This window comes from Macrobrachium nipponense, chromosome 46, assembly GCF_015104395.2.
Source record: "Macrobrachium nipponense isolate FS-2020 chromosome 46, ASM1510439v2, whole genome shotgun sequence".
NCBI classification, from domain to species: domain Eukaryota; kingdom Metazoa; phylum Arthropoda; class Malacostraca; order Decapoda; family Palaemonidae; genus Macrobrachium; species Macrobrachium nipponense.
This window is the reverse complement of record NC_061106.1, coordinates 5619190-5646083: the sequence shown is the minus strand read 5'-3', so window position 1 is coordinate 5646083 and position 26894 is coordinate 5619190. Positions and strand designations below refer to the sequence as shown.

Here is a 26894-nt window from a genome sequence, read left to right as displayed (position 1 = left end):
TTGTTTATCCTTCCGCTTTCCTATAAAAAATGGTAGTTAGATTTTACCCCCATTTTTTTATTCTCCCTCTTTCCAAATAGTTAAAAATAATCTATTTTTTAATTCCTCTTTCAAATTAGTGAAAGATACCATACCAGCTGTTTATTCATTTGCGGAATTCTACGATTTCGTTATTCTTCCTTTTTTAAAACGGTAACTGATGCGGCAGTACTTTCTTTGCTTCTTTTTTTTCTTAGTATTTTCATTCTTCCTCTTTCAAACACGTGAAAGATATCAGATGTTTAATCTCTACTGTATTGTATGAATTTTTTCAAAGATGTTACGTCCTCTTTCTAGCCAGTGAAAAATCCGATCGTTGCTTTTTAATCATTCGCAGATTTTGCATTTTTTTTTGTTTTTTATTCTTACTGCGCTGGATTTTATGCCATTTCCTCTGTCTTCCTTCTCAGCATCTTTCCAACCTGTGCGAGACAGTTTTACCTGCTTAATGACTGCTGGATTTTGCAGTTTTTTTTTTTCTTTTTCTACCCTCCCTAACCAGTGAAAGACGGAACAGTAGCTGTTCATTACTAACGAATTATAAGACAGCTTTTTAATTTTCTGTAAAAGAAAACTTATGAGAAACTACTGAGGCTGGACGGCTGCAGGTTTGTAGTATGTTGGTAATCCACCCTTCAGTCTTCAAACCTACCAAATTGTAGCCCTGTAGCCTATGTAGTTTTAATTTTATTTAAAGTTAATATCAGCCGGCTATAGATGCCAACACCACAGGCCATCACCGGGCCTTGGCTGGAAGTTTCATGGGCAGCGACTGAGAGTTCCATGGCTGTGACTGAGAGTTTCATGCAGCATTATACGATGTACTACATAAAACTCTATTGTTTCAAAGCGCATTGTTTGCTTGTTTATTCTTCAAGGCAGTGAAGACGGAATAGTAAAGCTGGGTTTTATGCTTGTGTTATTCTCACTCCTTCAAACCAGCGAATGACACAATTGTTGCTGTTTATTTATTGCTTATTTATTGCTCGGTCCTGTGACTTGTTCTTTATTTTTCCTCTCCCCAAAATCTTTCCAACGGGTGAAAGATGCAGTTGTAGCTGCCTTTTCACTGCTGGCTTTGAGACACTTTAGTTTTCCTCTTTCCAACGAGTGAAAGATGCAATGGTGGCTGATCAGTCCCAGCTAGGTTTTAAGAGTATTTATTCTTCTTCTATTTAATAATTCGTAGACATGATAGAAGCTATTTACTCCCTGCTCTATTTTATCCTTTTTTTATTTTTCCTTTCAAACGAGTGTTTGACGCACATTAATTGCTCCATCAACGCATGACAATTTCATTACATTTCTTATTTTTTATTTTTTTCGACTAGTGAGAGATACTGTAGTGTAATGCCCCTTGTCCTGACTCAGGTCAGTATGAATGGGTTACAACACTTGCAGACACCTAACCTTGCATCTCATATCTGACTCTTTTTTTTTTATTATAAACATCCTTTGCTTCGTAGATTTCGCGTGTATATGTAATGAGAGTCAGTACTCCGCACATCAATCGAATATTCACATTGTAGTATTACTGTTCATTAAGAAAAAACAGTATTATCGTTTTCATTAAAAACATTTAAAATGTTAAGCCTTTCTTCTACCTTCCTGTTATTATGTTTGATGATACTTGGCAGCTTGGATCTGCTGGGGTGTATTTGTGATGCACAGTGACTCAACGTTCTCATTTGTGTTTTAGGTGCATTGTAGAATGTAAGGTTCTAAATGAATGGGGTGTAAGCTTTGAAGTCGTTCTTAAATCTGTATTCAGGGTGTGTGAATCATGGGAAGAACAATGAAATAAATGTCGAATAATGTTCTGTTATATGACTTGTAAGTATTAATGTCGTTAAAATTTAGCTTTGTCGTTGTGTGAAGGAAATAAGTATTTTATTTTGTTCAGTTAATAATGACTTGCAATGTCGTAAAACAACAGTCTCTCTCTTGTATTACGAATATTGTCAATGGAAACGCTGTCGGAAGAAGGAGGATTCCTTTCATGGCGATGCGATCATCTAATTCAAAGATGAGAGCAAAGTCCCAGGTATCAGATGTTATCGCTTTGTACCTGCTTTTGATGTTAGTTACCCGGAATAGATGGTTTTGCTGCAATCAAAGAAATATAATACAATACAGTATAAAATACTTAGGAGAATCCGAGAGGAAAAATGTCAAAAAGAGAGAGAGAGAGAGAGAGAGAGAGAGAGAGAGAGAGAGAGAGAGAGAGAGAGAGAGACTCGGTATAAGATAATTATGCCTTTCGCTCGTGATGCGTCTGGTATTGATGTCTTGATGTCCCATGACCTATAATGAACTACAATACCGATAGGGAACTCTGTGAAACTCTACTATAATCAATAAATCAATAATCTGCATTTATATGACTTACAAATGATATTGGTTAGTTTCCTTTTGGGGAGGATGAGGACTGCAGACTTCAACCGAACCGTCTTCAAAGAGAGAGAGAGAAAAAGCTACTACCTTCAGATTTTGAACAGAAACTTTCAAGTTTCAGTAATGGGAAATACATTACCTAAATACCATTATATATATATATATATATATTATATATATATAATATATATATATATATATATATTATATAGTATATGCTTTAAAAATCACAGTAGATGCACGTGACTTCATTAAATAAGCGAATACCCCAGGAAAATAATAGGCAGAAATCCAAGCGCTTTCGTCTTTACTTAGACATTGTCAAGGAATGTCTCAGTGAAGACGGAAAGCCGCTTGTGATTTCTGCCATCATTTTTCCTGGTGGTATTCGTTTATATATATATATATAGATATATATATATATTATATATATATGATATATATATATATATATATGTGTGTGTGTAGTGTGTGTGTGTGCATATATATATATATATATATATATGTATATATATATATATATATATATACTATATATATTTATTTATTTATTTATTTAGCACATGAATCACAAGGAGACAACTAGAAAACTGTCCTCCGTAGGAAATAACTTAGCATTAGCAGCTTCATAAACATTTTAAGCGCCCTACATATACTGTGCCATTTAACTTAACCTTACCAGGACTTTCGTGGTTCCTGGATGTCAAGTCCTATACTTTACATACTTCTCCAGAAGTTTCTTTCTCCTATCTAGTCTCCTGACTCTTTTAACTGTCTGTCATTTTTCCCTAATGACGAAATCATCCCAAAAGAGTGATTCGGCTTTTCATTATTATTTACTTTCGTACTATTTTCTTTATGCATATCAATGATTTATCATTATCATAGTTCTTCTTATATCCCATACACTTCACAGATGGTTCACTTCAACAGTTCATCAGCCTTCTTTTCCCATTCGCACGGAGTATCCATACTTCACTTCCATAAAGGACAGCTGGCTTAACAACCGTTTCATACACATGTCATTATATTCTTAATGATTTATTGTTTCTTCATCATCTTTTCCTGATCTTGCTACAGTCCTTGCTTCACCTGTACCATCTGCTGTACCATCTTCAGTTACATTTATTCCCAAGTATTTTTACAGATAAATCACTTCCGGTCCCCCTCACCCCCCTTCATCCCGAATAACACTCTTTCATAGCTCCTTCATCTTAGTTTCTCTCTGTACTCATAACCTCACTCTTTGCCAGTTTAGCTTTAACCTCACTTCTCTTGCAAACCTTCGAAATTCTTTCACTAGTTGCTGCAGTCTATTTACTATCCTCAGTCTGTACTGTATCAACTGCGAAGTTTAGCCATTCTGCACTCCGTTCAAGAGCCATTTTCATACCACATAACGTCACATAACTTCACATAACTTCCTATTCTGACTCCCACATCTATCCACCCATAGAGATATAGTGCATCCTTGTCTTGACCTCACAAACAAGGTCCCCTACTGCCCATTCTAACACATATTCTGCTTCCATAACATTCATGTCAGACTCTACCACTCTATTTGTATATTTTATTCTATTGGCTCTTTTCTCTGTCTGTATTCTTCTGTAAAACAAATCCCCATTCCCAATTTTCTTGCTCATATTTTCCTCCTTTGTCTCTTTCACATTTTTCTTGATTACCCGCCATCCTCTTGCCTTCCTTTTTTTCATGCAATTGCATTTCAAGCATTCTCGCTTTTTCTTTGCTTAGCGTCTCAGGTGTTCATTCCGCCACTTACTGCTCTCATTCCCTCTCCCTGCCTCCTAATGCCGACTAACATTGCGTGCTGAATCTTTGACTTCATTATATACGTCTCTCACGTGCCATTAACCCTTCCCTATTTTATTATTATTATTATTATTGGTATTAGTTATCTCCTTATACTCGTCTCATCTTACCAAATGCACATTTCGAAAATGAATGCACAGCCTCTTTTTGCCATTTCCTCTATTTGTTCATCTAGAGTTTTGAAACTGACTCGAAATAACTATCCTTTACAAAAATGATCTCTCTATATAAAATAATAATGACCCAGATTAATGTGAAATTTCGAATTACTGATAATGAAATGGTCATTTATTAGTTAAATGCGTGAAAACAAATATATTTACATAAAGAATTTCATTAATACCAATAAATACCAGAAATGTCACAAGATATTAACGATTCAGGCTTGCATATTCAGGAAATGTAACATACGAGGAAACTGATTGCTGAACGGGGGAAAACTTAGAGATAAAAAGAACATTAAAAAAAAAAAATTCTGTTGCATTATGCTGCATATTTAGGAAAATGTAACATACGAGGAAACTGATTGCTGAACGGGGGAAAACTTGGAGAAAAAAAGAACATTAAAAAAAAAAGATTAAAAAAAAAAATTCTGTTGAATTATGCTGCATACGGTCGCTCTGCACAAGCAAATCTCCAGGCTAGGGCACAAACAGATATCCTGGAACTGTATCCAGCGACCGATTCGGAGAACAAATTGCTGACCGGACAAGGAAAGGGAGCTTGAATAGCATGATGCTTTCATCGGTGTTGACTGTTTCATTTATAATCTCTGCTCAACTCAGAGGCCATGTGTTTCCATTCACCTGTGACTCCAAACACAATTAGTGAAAGTGCTTATACTTGAATCTTCCCCCTTTGGAGGTTATTGCCGTCGGTGCACATCACGTGGTGCACTGTAGGGATTACTTGAAGGTCTTTGCAGCGTCCCTTCGTCCCCTAGCTGCAACCTCTTTCATTTCTTTTACTGTACCGCTGTTCATATTTTCCGTCTTACATCTGACTTTCCACCCTCTCCTAACAATTCTTTCATAGTGCAACTGACTGTTAATTTCCGTTTCAGCGCTGAATGACCTCGTAAGTCCCAGTGCTTAGTCTTAGGCTTAAATTCAATATTCTATTCTAGTCTATACTTTAATCTTTGCGCTTAACAGCTCAAGTTTAGGCTCATAAAACCCCTGGAAGTTTGGTTTTTATCCGAGATATTTTTGACAAAAATAGTGACGTTAGTGGCTAGACACGTCAACTTCCATAATAATACTTCAGGGTCTACTAAGCTACCGTTATTTTGGAGGACAAGTAGCAACGGAAACCCAACAAAAAAGTTGTCTGAACAAAAATCATACGGTGCATAAGAATAGAAAAATCGTCTGTAATAGTGATGGCTAGTTTCATAATGAAATAAACCCATGTAATAAAAATAACTATGGCAAGACCTCTTAAACTAGAAGGTTCAGTTATTTCCTTATGGATGTAAGGAAGTCATTTACTAAGGAGATAACCATTGCAAGAGGACGGGAAAACATAAAATTGAGATAACGAGCATTTTCTTGTAGAGTGCCTGGCTGTTACCATATACCAAGAGAATGGTAGAAGTTTGCAAAGTGATTCTTCCTAGAGGTTATGACATAATTTTGAATGAGAACTGCAATAGCTTCAAGAGAAAAAAGACCATTACACCGAACTGAAAAGTTGTTTTCAAGACTCTAAAATTATTTTTGAGAGGCGAACAAGGTTTCTTGATCATTTTGTTTAGAAGAGGCGATCCCCATGAAGTGGACCCATTGCATTATGTGGAGAACCAATTTTCAAAAGGAAATGAGCCCATGTCAATGAGAGAGAGAGAGAGAGAGAGAGAGAGAGAGAGAGAGAGAGAGAGAGAGCGGGGGAAGAGTGGGAGCGAGGGTTTCCTATGATACTTGTCCAATTCGTTGATAATAATAATTCTGAGGTCGATAATGCTTAACACTTGGAATTAGCTGATATGTAAACAGTTGATGTTTTGTCTGGTATCTGCCAAATATTTGGAGATATATGTATATAGGTTATATACTATATATAGAATATATATATATCTGTGTATGTATGTATGTATGTATGTATGTATGTGTATGTATGTATGTATGTATGTGTGTTATGTGCGCGTGTGGCAGGGTTTAGAAAGTTTAGAAGTATTGAAAATACTCGGTTTCAGAGTAGAATTTCCTAAGTTCGTTTGCAAAGAAAAAAATAGTGAGATCAAGAATTTGCTGAATTGTCATATTTCTCAGTGAGACGAAGAAAGTCATGTTTAATGTTTAATGGTGAGAAGCGGAGAGGTACTGGGTGTGATCATTATTTAGTGTAGGTAATAGTAACAATAAGTAGAAGTTAAGGTCGAAAAGGAATGGGTGACAATGGAGTTGCAAATGTGGTAAAACAAGATAGTGATAGAATCATGTAAGGAGAAAATGGGCAAAGGTTAAAGACAGAGAGGAACGAACTGTAAGGGAGTAGATAACTTTTTAATAATAGGGTGTAGGAGTGCAAAGAGTGGTTGTTGGTGTGAGCCGAGTGAAAACAGTAACTGGAGCTAAGCAATTCGGAAGTTTGGAAGCTAAAAAAGATAAAACAATAGAATTATTAATGGTGTGACTGCTTGACGGAAGGAAAGATCGTGCATATGTTTACAGATGGGTGGATAGGTTAGTAAAAATGATGCAGAGAATGAGGCAAGTTTTGACAATAGAGGGATAAAATCGGGTATGAACATGTGAGGAAACAGAAAGTTGTTTTATAGTCAATTAATGTAAACAAAACTTTTCACAAGCAAGTTCATTTAATAATAAAAAATACAAATAGTGATTTGTTGTCTGAGGTACGTGTAGCCCTTGGTCAAGGGAGTTGAATGCAGAGGTAGAGCTGAATGACACAAGAGTAGAAGTGCATTGTAAGGCTGAGAATGCTATAAGTGATTGTTGGAGTAAGGCAATTCAGAGGATGAAGGATGGAGAGAGAAATTAGGGATTATGAAATTAAAAGGAAGATGGTGTGTTATGATAACTGAGTGGCTGACCAGGGTGTTTATAGTATGTGCAGATGAAGGTTAGATCCTGAAGGCTTCCAAGAGAAGAATATTCCCTTCTTTGTATATGCGGTGATGATAAAAAAAAAAAGCTGAGACGATGGTGCCCGCATAACATTACATAGCATACAAGGAAAGATGAGAAAGTAAGACCGAAGACAGTAAGGGTCATTCGGAAAGAGCGGTGTGGACAAGTATTTGTTATAAAACCGTTAAATCAGATGCTTGAAAGTATCAATAGAGAGGCAATGTGTTGTGAATCTGAGATATCTAGCATAGAAGATAAATTAATGAAACTGATTAGGATTTATTCATATAGGGAGTTCAGTTTGTGTTAGCATTTGTGTACAGCACAAAGGTTGTGCTATTCCTCAATATTTTTATGAGCAGAGTGATTGAAAATGCCACAGAGAGGACTTTAGATAAAGTTAGAAAGTTATGTGGTAAGGAAATGAATCGTGGATAGAATAAGTAATTGTTGATATTTGCAGATGAAGCAAGTAATATACGTGGCAAAAAGCAAACTAGAATAAAAAAAGTGGAAGAGTTTGAAAGTGCTTGCAAGAGGAGAAAGCAGAGTTAATGTAAGTATGAGTAAGGATATGAGGATACATAGAAGGCATGAAGAATAAGAGATGAATGTAACGATGGTTTTCAAAGGTTGGATGCTGTTGGTTTATATTAGGATTTGGAAGTAAATATAGAGGGACGGTGACGGGATGAGGCAAGATACAAATCCCTGGATAGGATGCTCTAGAACAACCAACCCGTAACGCTGTTTAGGTAAAACTAGAAAGTTATAATAGCCAATTCTCCTTTATGAAAGTTGTGGTTTTAATGTCCGATATAGATAAAAAAAAAAGGGGGGGGGCCGCTGAAGCTCTTGCAAAGATTTGTTCAAATAATATACGTGGCACAGGAGCGGATGAAGAATTCGGAGGTAAATAGGAGTACTGAAAATGTTAATGTATTCTAGATTAGATCTGTATTCCCAAATGGTTTATTTATGTGAAAAGAAAGGTGGCCAGCAAGTTTAGAATCCATAAGATTGAGGAAGAAGAATTGAGGAATGCCTAGAAAGGTCAGGATAGAATGCATGGAACATTTATTTGTGAAAGATAGGGTTACATTTCATTGTGTGCGGGAGTTATTGATTACTTTTATATCTGGATCTGACGGGAGAACAGTATGTAGTGTCATATAATATATATATATATATATATATATATATATATATATATATATATATATATATATATATATAATAAGACACCAAATACTGTTCTCCCGTCAGATCCAGATATAAAAGTAATCAATAACTCCCGCACACAAATGAAATGTAACCCTATCTTTCACAAATAAATCTTCCATGCATTCTATCCTGACCTTTCTAGGCATTCCTCAATTCTTCTTCCTCAATCTTATGGATTCTAAACTTGTTGGCCACCTTTCTTTTCGCATAAATAAACCATTTGGGAATACAGATCTAATCTAGAATACATTAACCTTTTTAGTACTCCTGTTTACCTCCGAATTCTTCATCCTTTCCTGTGCCACGTATATTATTTGAACAAATCTTTACAAGAGCTTCGGCCCCGCCCCCCCCCCCCCCCTTTTTTTTTTTTTTTTATTTTTTTTTTTTTTTATATCCGACTTTAAAACCACAATTTTCATGAAGGCAAATTGGCTATGTTAACTTTCTAGTTTTATCTAGAGCATCTTATATATATATATATATATATATATATATATATATATATATATATATATATATATATATGTATAAGACACCAAACACTGTAATTACAATTACACACATACAAACACACACAGGCACACACACACATATATATATGTATATATATATATATATATATATATATATATATATCTATATATATATATATATATATATATATATATATATATATATATATATATAAGTGCGTGCGTGCGAGTGAATATATATGTAAAATCCACAATAGCCACCTAACTTCTCACTTTCTTCACGATTTCTGTGTAGCTTGTTTGTCGTTTACAAAACCTAAGATCCAGGTAAGAGACAAATAAAAAAATGTGGACCTTATTTTTTCTAGACACACACACACACACACACACACACACACACACACACACACACACACACATATATATATATATATATATATAACATATATATATATATATGCGTGTGTGTTTGTATGTGTGTAATTGTAATTACTGCAATACTCTTATACTTCACAATGAAGATTGAGATCCAAATATCTCAAATATTGAAGAAATCGACAGTTAGTGATATGGATATTATATTTTCAGGCTAATATTTGTGAAAATATAAACTGTCACGGTGAATGTGACAAAATTTCATAAAAACTACCGAGCTACAAACCTACCAATCAGGTGACATGGTTGTGAGTTGATATTGAATTTTAGGACAAAAGAAGTTCAACTTCCGGAATATTACCGAAGGGGAAGTATATAAGTAATAAATGATTTGGTACCTAAACGATTCGAACAGTCGGCAGTCCGAACCAACGACTCCAGTCGACGACGTAGCACGAAGTGGATATTTAACGATATTTGTAGTTTAATGTTTGTAGATGAAATGTCACGGTGATGTGATAAAAAAAAAATTCATACACACACACACACACACACACACACACACACACACACACATATATATATATATATATATATATATATATATATATATATATAATCACTATATTTACTTGCCGATTCACGTATTATTGCTATCTGAAATTCTTGTTGAGGTACTGCAGCTTTCAAAGGTAAATGTTTATACTATTTCATATCTCCATATTATTCAGTTTCTCCAACATAATCTAATTTTGCAACTGGAAACTCGTAGTAAAAGGAACGCTTTTTCTATTACTCGACTAATATTTACAATGTTGTTTTATTTTATCTTTTATCCTTGAAATTTTTCTTACTATATGAAATATATGAGTTGTGCGTTGCAAGTGAGTGATTAAAGTTGATATATTCACTTTCCTTTCATTAATCTTGGCTGTTACTATGACTGCCGGTTGAATGTATATTTGTAAAACTTATAATATGAAATCCTTTTCTAGGACTTTCTACAATGGGAGATATTGTTCGTTTTCTAATGGTAATTTTGTATGTAAATTAGAAATTGTCTAAGGTTCATTAGCACATGAATAACGTAAACATTCCCAACAATTACTGGCATTGATGGGCGGTTTCCAGAGCTCATTATGGATCGCTAATATAGTTTTGGTTTATATAAAGACTGCAGTAACCGACGGCAACATCAAGGAGCACCCGAGTCAAGAAAGCCCCCTCCCAATCATTAGTGCGTGGAACTTGATTTTGATCGCTAGATTTATTCCTGTATTAACTACTTCAAAAGCAACGTGCTATCTGAAAAAAAAGCAAAAAAAACTCGATATCATTGTCCATACGTATTGGCTAGAGGACGGCAGTGACCTTTGAAATTTAGATATATTAATTTCAGGAATGATGAGTTTGTTCTTTTTTATGGACTCTGAAATGCCAAACCAACCACCAGTATTTATAGGCTTTGAATAAGTTGCTTCCAAAATGTAGCGACATTAGCGGGAATCGTCAATTCGGAATCATTTATTGGAAAGGTATTATTTTGATTTTGCGTATTTGACTGGTGATCGTTTCGTCATTTACTTTTTCATTCTAAAATATCTATTCTTGTCTAAATTAAAATTTCCTGTATCTTAAGTAAGAGTGCAGATGCAGTACATACAGCGATGTGTGTACGCCAATATCAAACATACGTGTACATAAAATTGCTGCCTTGAAGTTCAGATTCTTCGACCATCTCTTCTTTTTTGTCTGTTTATTTCTTACTTGCATGATGAAAATCGACATTCTGTATGCTCTAAAAAACATCCAAGTGCTATAGCGAACTGAAAAATGATACAGTTTTCATCATGCCTTCATACTCCAGACTATCTTTTAATTGCTTCATGATACGATGTCTCATTTTTCAGTCTTTTCCGGTTACTTTTGCTGAATTGCTCTGGGTGATGAATTGCAGAAATAAATGGTAATAATCATCGTTGTCTGCTCACTCTCAAAGACACCGAGAACATTTTTATCTTCCGTTATTTGTATTTGTTGCTATTTTCGTGATTTTTCTTTCATTTGCTTCTTGCGTGCAGATTGGATCTAGGGATTTGGGATAATAAGTGTGTATGGTACAAGAACGGGAAACTGGCAGTGAGAGAGGAGGTTTCTGAGAGAATCTCATTCTGTTCCAGGGGGTGTCTGGAAACGAAAAAGACTGGTTGTTCCGGGTGATTAAAATGCAAACGTTGGTGGCAGAGAAAGACATGGTACAGGTGGCAGGTTTGGAGTGAGGGTAAAAACGCCGGTGGAGAGAGTCACCTGGAAATGTAATCAGGGAGGGACTTGGCTTCGGAGAATACTTTGAAAAATAAAATATTCGTAACTGCATATGGAACAGAGAGAATGGAAAGGAAACAAAATTGAAAATAGCAGTTTTGGTTGGAGTTTGAAAATGGTGGCGAATATTGGTTTTGGTTAAATACAAAAAGGTTAGATGAGTTTGTGGGGCCTATAGGAAAAAGTCACTGACTAAACAAAGGCCAGTGGGAAAAAGAATAAAAGAGCTTAGAAGGTTGATGAATAAATAAAGGAACAGTGAAGGGGAAAAGGGAATGTCTTAGAAAGAAAAGCCATGATTGTATGGGGGTATACTGTAGAGTCAACAATGTAGGAAGATATTTTGTACGAAAAATAAATTGGGGCGACTATTTCAGGCAGGGTAGACGACACCGTGCGGGAGGGACGTCAATGCAAAGAAATTCAATGAATAGTTAGATGGCAATATAAAAAAAAATAAACAAAACAATTGGACTGATGCTGCCTGAAGCAAACACAATCCTGTAATGATTATTAATTTAATAATTTGATGTCTCGTGGAATGCGGAGAATACAAGAGGGCCAACTTAAAGGAACCAAGTGAGAAAATATGTGATTTAATATTGAGAAACCTTCAGAAAGAATTGTTCATCGTGTAATGAGGGCTGTCAGAATGTATTACATTGTAAAAGTGCAAAAGGATATTTTGGGATTACAAAGGATGGTTGTGGCTGTGTCAGCGACATCGTTTTTAGTTTCTTGTAAAAGAAAAATATTCAGATGGCTATTTGTCTGTCTGTCTGTCTGTCTGTCTGCACTTTTCCTCTCCGCTCTCAGATCTTAAAAACCATTTAGACTTAAGGGCTGCAAATTGGTATGATCATCCAACCCCCCCACCCCACCACCCCCCCATTTTCAAGCGTACCAAATTGCAGCCCTCTAGCCTCGGCAATTTATATTTTATTTAAGGTTAAAGTTAGCAGTAATCGTGCGGTGCCAACATCGCAGGCTACCACCCAGCCGTGGCTGAAAGTTTCATGAGCCGCGGCTGAAAGTGTCATACAGCATTATAAGCTGTACAGAAAACTCGATTGCGCCGACGAAACTTCGCCGCATTTTTACTTGTTATAGGTTGCTATAGTGATAAGAGGAATCACTTGAAGATCCCGAGATGCAGTTCGAAAGTTCGAGAAGAAGACGGGCTAATGTTTGCAGTAGATATGGCAATGACTAGTGGTAGAGAAGCAAAGCTGAAATATGAAAACATACAGAGATGATTAGCTAGAAAAGTTATATGAATGTCAATGAGATAAGGAAAGATGGTGCAATTAACGTTGGTCGTTTAGAGGAAAATTAAACGAATGAAATTATTAGGTGTTGTATCTGTTATCATAATTGCCTGGGTCCTTTGACGCCATAGGAGTGCATATTCATGAAATTATTTGAGAGCTTATGTAAAGGAATACTTCCTGGATGAGATAAAAGGGTATTAGAGATTAATACTAGTAAGGAAGATGGCAGATTCAATCTAAAAGTGTTGGGAAATATAGGAGGATTTATCAAAGCCAAAACTAGTAAGTACGAAAGGAATGTGAATGCAGTTCTCCAGTGAGCAATAAAATATGTAGAAACTCACGAGAACATTTTTCTGCGTAGACACAATTAAGCAATAAGGGTTATAAAAGTGAAAAATCTAAGATATAAGAAAGGACGAATCAGATTTTTCCCGATGTGGGACAGTAAGTTGATGAAAAGGAATTGAAGTTTATAAATGTTAGAGAGGAGAAGATGGACACCGATAATGTCCTCGCTTCATGCAATTGAACAGTAGCTGATATTGAGGACGTTATGGAAGTGGCTTATTGATAAATGAGTGTGTATAGAGGACACCGAGTGGTTCATTTGAGGCTTAAGAAAGGAAATTTAGAAGTTCTTAAGTTTTGGGAGGACCTTGCAAGGCTGTGGCATAATCGGGGTTGTTTTCGGAATCCTGTATTTCTTGGAATTCCACCTCAAACATTGTTTCCAGATATTTTTTTTTTTATATAGACGACAACCATGTTCCATGAGAGACACTTTTTACGACCAGTTTTATGTAGCCTACCTTTAGAGAACTAGACAAAGTAGGAGACAGGAGGCAGAACCTTTGAAAGAGGTGAAATAGAACTGATCGATCTCAGGGTCCGGGTTCGATTCCCCGCTCTGCCAACGCGAAATCAGAGGAATCTATTTCTGGTGATAGAACGTTTCTCGATGTGGTTCGGATCCCATTATAAGCTGTAGGTCCCGTTGCTAAGTAACCAAATGGTTCTTAGCCACGTAAACATATCTGATCATTCGGACCAGCCCTAGCAGAGCTGTTAACCAGCTCAGTGGTGTGGTAAAACTAAGACATACTTAACTTCTTTATGTCACAAATTAAAGTGACATTTTAATGGGAAAAATCGGTTAACACTAACTGCTATGTCTTAGTGTGAGCTGCCGTAATTAGGTATTTTTAACGATTATATCTTCATTCATTTTTTAGTAATAACGTAAAAAAGGTATGCTTTATCTAGAAGATTTTGTTCTCTTACAAAGAGTTAATATGGAAAATCGAAACCTCAAATTATTTCCCAGCTAGGTATAATTTGCACCAAGAGCATTCAAAATAAATGACTTTACTGAAGGCGAAAGAACCTGGTAATGGGTAGAAATTAGGCACCTCAACGATGACATTACTGAGCAAATAAGAAATGAACAGTTTACAGTTTTTCAATTGTTCAGATATAAAACTAGACAATGTGCAGTTCTAATATTGTATGGGGGTATAAAGTAATCTGAGTTGAAGGGAAAAAATTAATATGAAACTCATTAAGCTATGACGGTTTATTATCGTTTTCTGGAACATTATGAAAAGGATCCCTTTCTCTCGAGATCACATGATGTATAAGAGCTATCAAATCATCGGCGAAGGTTATTCGAAACCTGAGGGCTGATATGATACGGGTCACATCCCTCTGTGAAATGTGAAACCGTCTTAAAAGAGAAGGAAATGCAGTTAGAAAACAAAATGGAGGCGACCACGACTTTCGTGAGAAAAATGTGAAAAGTCCCTAAAGTTTCCGGAATTTAGTGTAGTGATGCTTCGGGAGCTGCGAATTTTGGAAGCGGTTCGCATAATTTCCATTGAGGCGTTTGTTGAATAATTCGTTATGCAGCCACCACTAAAAATGTTTACACGGAAATGAAATTCGGCAGTTTATTTTCCTGCCTCTGAATTTTCCCTCACGTTTGGAACAAAACCTGTGGCTGGCCAAGGTTGGAGGAGACGAAGTTTGGAAGTGAGACCTCCTAATATAATTTTTTTTAGAAATATTTCTCATTGGAAGTTAGACCTAATATTGTTTTTGTTTAGAAATATTTTCTCAATTTTTTTTTTCGGCGACCATTTGTGGTTATGTTGTAAAATAAACCGATGTTTAGACACGATGAAGCAGCCACTCATGGGCATGTGATTCCGTTTATCAGGCTCACAGAACAGTTTCACTGGCTGTTAGAAATAAATAGCAGATCATCTAAGAGTGAGTGGCTCCGTTAACTTTGCTTAAAAGCATTTTTTGAAAGTTTCAATAACCAAATGTTATTAAGATTCATTATATAACAAAAACCATACATGAGTGACGTATATGGATTCTCTGATCACTGAAAGATAATTTAGAAGAAACATTATAGTAGTAACGAAGAAAAGGAAGCAGCCAAGGGACAATATGTGACATAACACCCAACACGTGTTATTGGTTGTCATCAAGAAAGTCCATTTTTGTCCAGTCTGTATATGCTTTCCGAAAAATTTTGATTTCGTTCGTTATTTGATTCTCAAAAAGAGTAATACTGGTACCAAACACATTAAATTAGTTGGGACATAAGGGGTACCAATACCCCCAACTATAGTAGATTCACCTCTGCCGTGCATCTGATGCCTAGGCCAGTCCCTGTGCCACGTATATTATTTGAACAAATATAGGTAGGAAGTATGTTCCACCTCTCCTGAGTGCTATGTCTTTCAAAAGTATCCCCCAGGAAAGGTGAAACATACACCCTGCTTATGTGAATTCTCTGGAGAGACAGAGTTTCTAGCCCTGTGATTGGCTTATCAACAGCCAATCAGGAGCGTCGTAAGGGAGTGGCCTAGGCATCAGATGCACTGTTGATATGAATCTACTATAGTAGTTGCTATAGAAATAATTTAAGTATAAAGAACGAAGGGGAGATTAAGCTCAAAAATCGAAAATGAGATATGTATATATTCTGAAACCAGTATAGTCCGAAATAACGAAGCCCGCAGAGATTTTATCTGAAATGGAAGGAAATACGTATGTGATCACACCATACTTGAAGACACGTTATAAATGAAAAATTCTCTCACGAAAAAGCAAATGAAAGGACATACGTATGTCAGCAAAAAGAGGGCAGACACATGTATTGGTCTCCCCGCAGCCTTAATGGAAGAACCGAATACTATAGACTAGTTTTAGAATCACAGGCATTTGTATTAGGAAATGCTTTAAGATTAAGATAAATCAGATTTGCTAAGGTCTTTGGCAAGGATGCGGTATATGCAATAAAGTATACACCAACAAAAAGTAAGGTGCAGTTGTACAGACCTGTACAAAATAGCTTTTCAAGCCTTGTCATTTCCCAAATAACAACGTCCTTCACAGCGCAAACGTGACAACTTTTCTTATTTTTGCCCGTGGGAATGGTAATAAACAACACGCGTGCTTAATTGGACAATGACTGGTACCATTAAAATCCTTCATTAGCCGCGCAGGTAAAGGTTTGCTATTAAGGCAAATAAATAACTACATAATAAGTCTCCTCTCCTGTTGTTTAGATATTGGGGAAATTTATACTAGTAAACTATCTTCCCCTCTTGCTGCTGGTAGATATTATCATTATCATATTATTCTTTCGAAATAACATGACATTTCGTAACTTCTCTGTTGCAATGCTGTTGGCAAATATTCCTTTCAATTTAAACATAACTAGTAACTCGCATCTCTTTGGTCTTTTGATATATGTACAGTATTTCATCTGCGATATCTAACTACAACAGGATTTTGTTTTCCCTCGTGTAACTGGAAAACGAAATCATCCCAAAGAAAAAAAATAAAGAATTGTCTATAATGACCGAAGTCAACATGTCCGTCAAAGTTTCTCTTAACTCCTGATCTTATAACGAGACACTCTTAGAACAAAGAGGAAATCACTTTGAAACATCAACACTAAAATATGGGACAATTTCCCTGGTCATTCAGACCCAAAGCTCACATTAAAGGAAACTGGAATAATATGAAATATCAGAGCATAAATGATATTATAAAAAATGCAGGTTAAAAACAAATAATAAAATGTCCACTTGGGCATCAGAAAAGATGTCAGCTTACCTCAACAGCGGTAGCCAAAGGCCTACCACAAACACGTCTTACACATATAAGAGTTCGTGTCCTAATAAGTCACCTGTACACAAAATCATAACCTTTGACTCATTCGCCTTTCCTTCATTGGGAACGAACATAAGAACTAATTTCTACGTCCCCACACCCACCAGTGGACTTCCGCCGGAAGGGCTCCCGTACCAATACGGGTCCTGTTCAAGGGTGCTGAGATTTACTAGATTTAAAAAAAAAAAAAAAAAAAAAAAAAAAAAAAAAAAAAAAAAAAAAAATCTTAGTTTCCAAGTTAACGGACAGTCAGCACAGTAATACCTGGATAAAATAGACAGTCACTGCAGTAATACCTGGAAAAAATGGGCAGTCACCACAGTAATATCTGGATACAAGGGGACAGTCAGTACAGTAATTCTTGGATAAAAGGGGACAGCCAGTACATTATACCTGGATAAATGAGATAGTCACTACACCTGGATAAAAGGGATAGTCAACTTATTAATACCTGGATAAATGGGCAGCCACCACAGTAATAAGTGGATAAATGGGATATTCACCATAGTAATATTTGAATAAAATGACAACCACCATAGAAATACATGGATAAAAGGGAGTCAGAACAGTAATACCTGGATAAAAGGGACACACACAACAGCAGTGTCTGGATAAATGGGACAGTCATCGCAGTTATATTTGGGGAAGACAGTCACCATAATAATGCCTGGATAAAAGGGACAGGCATCACAGTAATACCTGGATAAATGGGACAATTAGTACAGTTATATCTGGTTAAAAGTGACTGTCACCACAGTAATAAATTGTTTATTGGGACAGTCACTAGAGTAGTAAATAGGTAGATGGGACGGTTAGAGTAGTAATATTTGGATGAAAGGGACAATTAACATAGTAATACTTGGATAAATGAAACAGTTACCACACTAATACGTGGATAAATGGGACAGTTAGAACAGTAATATATGAATAATAGGGACAGTCAGTACAGTAATTTCTGGATAAAAAGGACAGTTAGCTCAACGTGGTGCAGGAAAATAACTGAGTCCTTCAGAGTTTTCCCTGGCAGTGCCGGGTTGGTCAGCTAGTATGTATATATACATACATTATACACACACACACATATATATATACATATATATATATATGTATATATATAATGTGTGTGTGTATGTGTTGTGTGTATATATATGACTTATGAAATTTCATTTATTCATTAGTAATGATTTATTTTCTCTTTCATTGATCCGTACACTAGCGAGTCATTTCGCAATTTTTGTTCAGCCAAGAAAGCTCAGAAAATTTCTAGATGTAATTAAGTTCTTTTCATTTGCATCGGATTTGGTATGCATTAATTTGAGGAGCGTAGGACCCTTTTGGCGTCCTCTGGGAAATTTCGAGGTAAGACATCGTGTTGAAGTTTGCAGTGGATGCCGTAAGGAATCACTTGAAAAGACTCCAATAAGGAAATTGAACTGGAAAGGTTAAGCGGCGAATATGTCTGCCAGCTGACACATGCACCAACAAACACGCAGAAAGTATAAACAAAAAACATAATTCCATCCTTCAGTATTATGGACAGTGACTGCACTCATAACACAGTTCATATAAAGAATCCACTTAAACGAACCCTCATACATTCAAGTGAGAATTGTTATCAAGTTTCAATATGCTTTAGAGATCTGGAAGTTGTTGAACACTGCCTCCATGAACCATAATACTGGGCATCTGTATGCCCGGTTAGATAAGGTCGCCGAATTTCAAAATTATTTATTCATTTTGGAACAGAAATATGGACGATACAGTCGAAAACAACAAGAGTAAACTTTTAATAGATATGTATAGGAAGTCAATGATGCTCTTGTACCAATCATAAAAGTCATTGGTCCTAATTCTAGTTAAGGTATTTGCACGTTATCCTGTGTATATCCCTTTTAGGTGCAAATATTCCCAAGCACAATAAGTTGACTTGCTAGCTGTACTTTTCAGCTGCCGAATTTCAAAATTATTTGTTCATTTTGGAACACTGATAACGTAAATCGAAATTATATTACTTAATTTTAAAAGAGTGGTTGAATCTCGTTGCATTAGATAGTTTTATGTCGAAGTTTGGATCTTTTTTCATAAATTCCGATTTACCAGTGTGGCATGAATACTGCGATTTAGTTTTATGGAAATCGGACATCATAATGATAATGATAATGATACTGATGCAGTTGTAGACTGAGTACGGTAATTTTTATGACACTTATAATACAATTCTAAAGTAAATTATTTTTGCCGTCACTCTTTCATCTCCGCAGCCATAAATACACCGTGGAACCTGGAGGGACCTCACGTATCTTTTGAGGAGAACTATTTTTGCTCCCGACCAATCTCTCTCTCTCTCTCTCTCTCTCCTCTCTCTCTCTCCTCTCTCTCTCTCTCCATGTGCAGACTTTTCCAGAGTCTGCTTCACTCTGAATAAATGAGCCTAGATGGGATCGTTATCGCTGCTTCCTCACGAGTCCTTGCCTACAGCGCAAGCTCTTTAAACATACACGTAACCACGTAGAATATTTACTGGATTTCATATATCCACTGAACTTCAATAAACTTGTTGCTTTTTCGTATCACTGAACAATAGTGGGTGCCCTTCTCCCATGTAATTATTACTGTTAACTAGTATATATTACCAGTGGTCATTTACCGTAGAGTCTCCCTTACCATGATTGCAGATTCATCAGGTCAGGTTTATAAGCACTTGTACAGTTTCGTTTGCCCTCACGCCTATGTCAGCAATGATGCTGAGATCATCTGCATTAATTGTTCCAGTTTATGAACCAGCAACATGAGCAAGTGGAGACGATTAGACTGACGAAGTTTTAAGGAACGCATCGCATTTGTGTGATGCTTCGATAAATGAAATTCTAACTCTTTTTAGTACTTATGAAAGTCAAGACAGACTTCACATTTTGCTTTGTAAGACGTGTTTCCTTTTTAGGCAAATGTTATTTTCCTTATTTTCACCATATACGAACGAACGTTCCAGTCTCCCCGTACGTTTACGCGTTTCTTACCACCTACTTACGCCCAACGCCCAAAAGAGCTGGAAGGACAAAAAGAAAACAGATAGCCCCATAAAATCACAATAATGGAATAGCTTCAGAATTTTTGAAATATTTAATAGTCTAATTTTCAGTTTTAGTTCTGTCACTCCCAGTGTTTAGTCATTTCGAAGGCAATTTCGTCTTTGGCAACGGAATACAACTATGACGGAGAACAGGGAATTGACAGTTTCCCCCATGTCATTGAAATACGTCTCTTCCACGCCCGTACTACATTCTCCGACCACCTAATGAAAAAACCGCCTAATTATCATTTCTGTTCGTCGATCCAGGAGAAAATTCAACAAATTTGAAGGCATTCTTTTAATATATCAGAAACCCATTCCAACTGGGTCAGGAGAATCCAATCTGTTCATCTGGGTATAGCCATAATATATCCGTATTATATTCGACCAAGAAATGGCCATTATACTAAATAGCTACTGAGTTTCGATTTGTTTTTTCCATATTTTTATTCTTCTTTCGAAATTTTACTTTGAATAACTTCCCAACAACATGAGCTGAATACAAAAGAAGTGTTCTCTACTTCAGCACAAACCACAAATTCTCTCTCTCTCTCTCTCTGTTATTTATGTCGGAGGATTTCCATTGCTTGAGTGGTTGATTGATTGCGAATTCGTTTAAGCTAACATATGGCACTTTGCTGAACTAAGGAATCCTTGGTTGTATCTATAAGAAAATTGGTGATGGATTGATCACCTTTGTAGAGCTCTCTGATTGTTTGTGTTTTTATTTTCTCCGAACGAGGACCTGCATCGGTCTGGCAATTTTAGAGACAGATCGTCCCATAGAACCATAGAAATAGAACCACATAGAAAAATGAATAATGAACAAAATTAAGTGGCAATTATATCACGGCAGTTCGCAAGAACAAAAGAGATGGAATCCATTACTATGTTTTTATTAGTATGCCTCGGTTAATGTCTTGTTAAGTTTATGGTATTTTGACCTGTCCAATTATTTATTTATTTGGAAGTCTTTTAGCATTTCTGCTAAAAGACTTCCAAACCTAGATGAATTTTTCTTAGAGCACATATTGTTTAAAAATAAGATGTGAAGTTGTTATATTTGCTTCACCAGTTTTTATTAATGTTTTTTTGGGGCTTGTATTTTCATTCTTCTGCTGTCTTTGACCTTGATAACCTCGAAAATTATAAAACTGCTTTCCGAAATTGCGCGCGCACACTACTGTTGCCCAGATCGGTACCTGTGGCAAACCATCAGGAGATAATCGAGAATAACTTTTGCTCTCGATTCCAGCACAAGCTGTGAATGGGTCCCATTTTTGTGTTGTCAGAATTCACCAATTTGATTTGTAGTCCACCTGGATCAGAGATTTCCATTCGGCAAATTTTGCGGTTATTTTCAGTGTGGGCCTGAAAAATGGTAATTCTGACAAAAACTGATAAAACCTGAACTTGACAAAACAAAACTAGTGGCACGGGAGTCGTTTAAAATCACTTTAGAGTTTTCTCTAGGCATTATGATCATTATAATTAACATCATACATTCCATGGAACCTGAGTCTTGCAATATCTCCTGGATTAAAAAATAACTTGAAGTCTCATAGCTTACTTAGCTTACTGACGCATAAAACATAAAATAAAAGTAGTACGCGATATAAGATATTAAAAACTAAAAAGTTATCGATTACCTGACCAAACTAAATGTAGATTTCCAGAGGACAGGGTAGGTTCTAGCTAGCGTCCTGAAGCTTCTGCAAGTCTTTGAAATCATCTAAACCCGTGAGGTACTTACAGGATCCATATACTCTCTAATGATAGAATTCAGAGGCTTCACCAGCAACGTTCCTTTTCGAAACAAAATGCAGAAGTGTTCTCTTGCTCTTGAACGCAGATTCATGAAGCTACTTCACAGGCAGAAAGCGCCACAGTCGCCATAGGTGAGTTTGTAGTTCATGCAAGAACAGCTATCCGACAGTTTGTAATTATGATTTATTAATCGTTGGATTTTCTATTAATACTTTTAATTTCTTTACCCCCATGTTCTTAGTTTGTCGATAGTCGTAGTCTGCTCTTGTTAGTGCCTCATTTTTGGCGGCATTTTCATTTTGCAATGTGGCATTGCTCTCCTGTGTAATTAGTATAATTTCATGCATTCCAGCTTTGGTCACTAACATGGAAAAGCAACCTTACGTAACTCAATTCCCATTAAAAATGCTGGAATGTTATTGTGAGTGTGAATAAAAAAACTTCAGGATTTCTGAATATCATTTCCATGACTGTATAATATCAAATGGTAAATGACTAGCTTCTGTTTTGAATCAGTAAGTGATTCGTTAACTGTTCTGAAGAGTTATGGAGATCGCCTCTCTCTCTCTCTCTCTCTCTCTCTCTCTCTCTCTCTCTCTCTCTCTCTCTCAGTACTTACATTTGTTGAAGTAATGTAGATCGCCTCTCTCTCTCTCTCTCTCTCATCTCTCTCTCTCTCTCTCTCTCTCTCTCTCTCTCTCTCTTAGTAATTACATTTTTTTCCTTGGACTGCCAATCTATTCATAGTTCACAACTGCTCTCAGTGTTGTTGAGTCATTCGAAACATTTCTATTATCCGTTCAGTTTCGCAGTGAAAGAAACCCTTTTTCACTTTTGCACATCTTTCATATCCTTATTAAGCTCTCTTTTATGAGTTCTTTTTGTAGCGTATTCACTATTCTTATTGTACTTGTTACCAGAAAGCATATGCACTCAGAAGCCTTTCTCGTAAATTCTCGTTCATTTTAATAGTGGTGCTCTCCCGCAAGTTCTGCATCATTGTACAACTTACTTAGTTCCATCGGAGTTATGCAAATCTAATGTTTGTGAACTTCATAATGAAATCCGGCGTATTCTCGTTGTCGCTCGGCATTGCCTCGATTTTGTGAAAATCCTCTACAGAATACCAAGGTCTTGTAGCTTTACAGATGACTGGCTGTGCTGTCAGTTGACGTTTGTTTTCCCCTCAGATCCTCTAATAGAGAGAGAGACGCGAAAATGGGTCTCCTGGTCTCAGTATTAGTATGTAAGAGGATTCGTCTCAGTACAAGTGATGCTTTCAACACCGTTGTGGTAGGATCACAAGCAAGCAAATCTCCCCACAGTTACTTTAGTCGTAGCGACTATCGAACTTTCCTTCTGCCACACTTTCCTCTTCACGTTACGAAATACACGCAGGACAATTGGCTTACCGAAACAAAGAACACACAAAACACAAACGCATGTACTCACCTCAGACTCTAGATACTCAGGGCTAGGCACTGTGCCATGCGCTGGATATAGTTAGGCTAGTCGTCGTGACACAGCAACCACTGAATTTCACTACCCAAGTCACACAAGCACCAGAACCATACAACAACTAAAAAAACAACATCCCAATCACTACACAAACAAATACCAGCAGATCGAAAACACGACGACGAATCATAAGATAAATCACACCCAGCACAATAAAACAAACCACCACCACCAACACTGTCTCCAACAGACAACTCGCGAAACCATCAAAACGCAAAATCAAGAACAGCAAACTTCTTCTGCTCAACAATCACCAGACAGACACACGCACAACAACCATACAACATTAACATCAATAAAGAAAACGCCAAATAACACTGGCTACTTCTGACTGACCGTCTTTTCCCGCTTACGACTCCTTCCGACTCCCGTAACGGACTCTCGCCATTGACATACTCGGCGACTTCTCCAACAGACAATCCAGACGTTTACGCCGCCATCAAACCCCTACTTATGATCCATCTACTAATTACGATCTTTCTCTCTCTCACTCTCTCTATCGATCGCTCTCTCGCTCACTCACACTCTTCAGAAAAAACACATACGCACATACATACTATCACACACGAAACACGACATATCAAACATTCAAAAACATTTAAACTCTCAACCCAACGACGCTTGCTCTCTCTCTCTCTCTCCTCTCTCTCTCTCACACAACCCTCGAAGACGATGTCAAATGTAACTACCATTATCACTCCTTCATACCGTTGCTCGTGAAAAGCCTTTATTCTCAGAAGTCAAGTTCACTCATTCGCTCTCTTACCGTAAAGTTACAAAGTTCTGTATGTGTGTCTGTTAGCAGCAGTGCGTAACAAGTCGGAATAACTATTAGGCAACAGATCCAATATGAGCAGAAAATAGGAATGAATCGGCAAAGCCTATAAAGAATTTTCATTGATGTAGTCTGGTTATAGAGAGATTTTTAACGAACTAAAATCAATCAATCTCTCTCTCTCTCTCTCTCTCTCTCTCTCTCTCTCTCTCGTATACGATGAACCAATAGTTCGCTGAGTTCATAAAGTTAGTGAAAAGGGAATTTGAACGCCAAGCTGGGAAAGACGATTAAGGATTCACGGGATGTATTACCTGCCAAGGTATGATATAGATGGATGATGATTAATACTCTCGCTGTGCCATTTGTTTAGCCAACGAACTAGTTCGCTAAATTTACAGGATGCAGTTATGAATGTATTTATAGAGATCTAAATTTATTGTAAGGCCACCAATTTCAGGAGCACAGGATGAGGTTAAAGGCACGAACTGATGCAATTAATCATCACCATATCACGTTAGGGTTCAGTTGAGATCTTGTCTCTAATTAAATCACAAGTCTCTGAAATTAAAATTTGTTATTCCAAATAAAAGTCGAGATAAAAAAAGGAAGCCGTTAATAAGAGATAAGAACTGATTCATTGATGTAACCAATGTGAATCGTTAAAAATATTTTGAAATGTTTCATAAATCTGAGATTGGAATAATCATCGGCCCTCTGTACAAGAGGGTATTATTTTTCTTTCGACAATGATGTGCAAATTTTATTTTTAAAAAATGATCAACTTAATAGTTACGTGGGGTTTAGAAGTTGAATAAATGCTTATACTGATTTTTTTTAAATTTTGTCATTCTAACCATCTTTGATTTCAAAGAGAACTTAGGTAAAGGTGCAAAATTCAATCTGAAACCAAAGCAAGAGTAGGTGTTACCAGAACATTAAATTCTTTAGGCAACGACTGGTATCAACGATTAATTTAGAGATGTCACAAAAACTAAACGAGATCTTAATTCTGACCCCAACAAAATTCGAAAAAAAAAAAAAAAGTTTCCTCAGTTAAACTAGGAAAGCTCCTGGGGCACCAGAGGTAGGTGATATCCCGAGCAAAAGTTGAAAGCTCATAAGTTTGCGAAATGTTTGTTCTCAAATTTCTAGGGACATTAAATACCATTCGGTGAATGGAAGGCTGCAATGACTGTCTAGAATGTTAACTGTGAGGAATTTGAAACTGACGCAGTATTACACTATTGCCAGTTATCCCTGAGGACTTTTAAATGTAATAGAACTTACAATAGAAATGTGAGCGAGGTGCCTTTAAAATAAAATAAAAAGTAAGGGACTGAGAGAATCATGTTTTCACTCAAAGGAAGAATGTGCAGCAGAAGTAAAAAGGAAAAAATATCATCTATATTTTATGCTATGTCGGTCATGAAAAATCTGAAAGTGTCTGTAGCCCAACACTTCGAAAGACAGTAATAGTAGTATATTGTAGTTCTCTGAAACAGTAATTTCCTGGCGGTGTTTTTCAAGGAACTATATTATTGCCAATAGTCTGTGACTTAGTCACTGATAAAGTAGTGAAAATAATAAAAAAAGAGAAAAACTAATATTTTCAGTAATCCAAACACAGCTAAATATTGTCAATGCAAACCACATGCGTAAAGAGGAACTTTGCTAATAATTATGGCAACTTTTTTTGGGGTCGAATTACTATACCGCGGACCTTTATTTCAGGGATTTTGTAATTAAGCGCTGTGAATACCTCATTCTTATGCACATTTAGTTGGAAATTCATACATGTTCATTTTGCAGTAACCTAATCATTCATTTTAGAATATCTTTTCGATTTCACACCGATGAAAGATCTGTCAGTGATAATTGCCTTCATAATGTTGTAACAATCAGATTCTTCGCTTCAGATGGGAGTTCTTGTAAACCTGAGCAAATGTTAAAACTTGAGGACCAAATATGTGATATAATTGCCTCAATTGTCTCTGCTGTTGTTTTTCAAGATATTATTTCTCTATGTTCAATGCATATTCTGTTTTGTGCCGTATAAGCAAAGGTACCATGATTGTCCTTACAGTGTTTTACATAGCTAACATCAAAAGACTCATTGTTATCCATGATCCAAAATAGAATATTAAATATTAATGAAAATTCCGGGAACAATGTTCCAATATTCTCTTCTCTCTCTCCTCTCTCTCTCTCTCTCACTCTCTCCACTCTTCTCTTCTCTCGCAAACTCCTCCCTCACTTCCTCTCTCCTCTTCTCTCTTTTCCGGTCTGCTGCCATGGATGCGTTATTAACTTTAATTCGATTATTGTTTGTCAACGTATGAAAGACCTCAAATACAACCAGTTTGTTTCTTCTTCAGATTCGTTTTAATTGTCATAGCAATGACAGTTATATTTTATTTAGATATTAACATACATACACACACATACACTTATATATATATATATATATATATATATATATATATATATATATATATATATATATATATATATAAAACTTGATCACGAAATATATAAAACGTG

General features: G+C 36.3%; 1 protein-coding gene across 7 annotated transcripts in view; it reads left to right on the top strand.

Annotated features, from left to right (window-relative positions):
• Positions 1 to 26894, top strand: part of LOC135214743 (small conductance calcium-activated potassium channel protein-like) — a 541318-nt gene that overhangs the window by 73957 nt on the left and 440467 nt on the right. Inside the window, exon 1 of one of the 7 annotated variants that reach the window (XM_064249091.1) lies at positions 22045 to 22188. The exons of the other annotated variants lie outside the window; for them this stretch is intronic. The gene's annotated coding sequence lies outside the window, so the exon portion shown is untranslated. Of the gene's footprint in view, positions 1 to 22044; positions 22189 to 26894 lie in introns of those variants that run through there. 7 annotated transcript variants of the gene reach the window in all.